This window comes from Octopus bimaculoides, chromosome 16, assembly GCF_001194135.2.
Source record: "Octopus bimaculoides isolate UCB-OBI-ISO-001 chromosome 16, ASM119413v2, whole genome shotgun sequence".
Taxonomy (NCBI): Eukaryota; Metazoa; Mollusca; class Cephalopoda; order Octopoda; family Octopodidae; genus Octopus; species Octopus bimaculoides.
The window spans coordinates 43567558-43570368 of NC_068996.1; positions in this window are offsets into that span (position 1 = coordinate 43567558).

Sequence of the window (2811 nt, forward strand, 5' to 3'; positions counted from 1 at the left end):
TCCTGGCTTTAAGGGAATTGCGAAAAGCCTGGTTAGAGGCCCAACCTTCCAAGTTCTTATACAGGTCTTAGAAAAATTGGAGGACTTGTGTGTGTAAGTCCGAGAGGGGAATGTGTTGCATAAAATTATAATTAACTGATCCTTCTGCATTTTCTTTTACCCAAAACCAGGAACTTTCCAGCACTCTCTCGTATGTGTATACACACACACACACACACACACACACACACACACAAGCACATGCACAAACACATACGGAGTGCTGAAAAGTTCCTGGTTTTAAAGGGTATCACGAAAGGCTTGGTTAGAGGCAACCTTATGTTGAATAAAATCACAACTAACTGATACTTCAGTATTTTCATCTTCCCCAAAACCAGAAACTTTTCAGCACTCCATCGTAATTACCAAACGGTAATTTTGATCAGTTCCACACAACAAAATGAAATAGAAATTCTTCGAAGTTAACATGTCATTAAAGAAAAGGACATTCTTATCGGCTGGGGACAAGAGGACAGTTGTAGGCACGTGTTTCTGGCCCAGTTGCCTTCATCAGTACGATATTCCTCTTAATTTATCTCCAACAGTCAAAGGACTCAAACCTATCGCGTGTGCGATTTGGATAATTTAAGTAAAAATGAGTTAAAAGAAATAACTCGAATTGGAATATATACGAAAGGTTTCTTTTAGCTACCCTCAACCAAATCCGTTCACAAGGCTTTCATCAACCTGGGGATATAGAAGACACTTACTCGAGATGGACGCAGTAAGGCTGAACCAGAAACCATGTCGTTGGGCAGCAAAACACACAAATACACACACGGGCGCGAATGTGTGCAAAGAAATTTTCATTGATTATTAAATTAAGTATTTCCGCATTTTGAATTCAAATCCTGACAGTGTCAAATTTTGCTTTTATTCTCTCCTTGTGACCTGAGCAAGAGCTGGGGAACATAAAATGAAATCCCAATCAAATACTCGATCGATTCAGTTACATTGACTGTATCCAAAGAAACGTGTGATGTGATGCCAATTTGTGCCGACATCCGAATATATAGAGATAAGATGCCCACGGCCTGTATAGGTCAACCTGTTTCTATACCAACTGCAACTGTTATATAAAAGTTATATATTTCAGCGACGCAACTTCGAAGAAAGACTAAAAAGAAGAGACACAAGAATTTCCGACAATATTACTTTTTTTTTATTTGTTTCAGTCATTTGAGTGCGGCCATGCTGGAGTACCGCCTTTAGTCGAGCAAATCGACCCCAGGACTTATTCTTTGTAAGCCTAGTACTTATTCTATCGGTCATTTTTGCCAAACCGCTAAGTTACGGGGACGTAAACACACCGGCATCGGTAGTCAAGCGATGTTGGGGGACAAACACAGACACACAAACATACACACACACATACATATATACATATATACGACGGGCTTCATTCAGTTTTCATCTACCAAATCCACTCACAAGGCTTTGGTCGGGCCGAGGCTATAGTAGAAGACACTTGATCAAGGTGCCACGCAGTGGGACTGAACCCAGAACCATGTCGTTCGTAAGCAAGCTACTTATTTTCTTATTGCCCACAAGGGGCTAAACATAGAGGGGACAAACAAGGACAGACACAAGGATTAAGTCGATTACATCGACCCCAGTACATAACTGGTACTTAATTTATCGACCCCAAAGGATGAAAGGCAAAGTCAACCTCGGCGGAATTTGAACTCAGAGCGTAACGGTAGACGAAATACCGCTAAGCATTACGCCCGGCGTGCTAACGTTTCTGCCAGCTCGCCGCCACATAACCACACAACCACTCCTACGCCTATATCATCAATATATTCATACAATTGTATGTTCCTATCTACTTGTCTTCTGCGTAAAGCTAAGATGAGTAAAATCGAGTGGGCATAAGGTAAGAGACAGGCATGCAGAAAGAGAGAGAAAGAGAGAGAGAGAAAGAGAGAGAGAGAAAGAGAGAGAGAGAGAAAGAGAGAGAGAGAGAGAGAGAGACACACACACACACACACATAGACGGACAGAGACAGAGAGACAGATAAACAGACAGACAAGGACAGAAGATTCTAAGAAGCCAGTGTTAAAGTCAGACGATGAAGGTTTAAACACGAAGATACGAAGATCTGAAATACGAAGTCGTTGAGAAGAAATAATATAAAGTCGAAGTAAAGTATGTTACGTGGCTGTATCTTATCATCGTTTAGTTTAGTTCTCTCCCTTTCACGATCGCTCTCCCCAATCTATCTCTCCCTCTCACTCATTTTAACACACACACTCTCTCTCTCTCTCTCTTTCTCTATCTTTTACTGTCTCTTTCTCTCATCCCTCTGGTTTGATTTAAAGTGATTTTTAATTATATTTTCGTTTATAGAATAATTTTCACTGCCAAGAATAGAAATCAATGCTAAGATCTATTTATATATGAGTGTACATATTTACATAGATCATTATGTATCAATTGTATGTTTATACATACATACACACGTACATACATGCATGTATGCATACATATAAACTACACACATGCATACACTCATGCATACATTCATACATACATTCATTCATACATACATACACACATACATACATACATATTTACGTACGTACATACATACATACATATATGCATGCATACATACTGCACACATACATACATACATACATACATACATACATACATACACACATATACACAGACACACATGCATGAATATACATATACATACATGCATGCATAAATATATACATGCATACATACATACATGCATACATACATACATACATGCATGCATT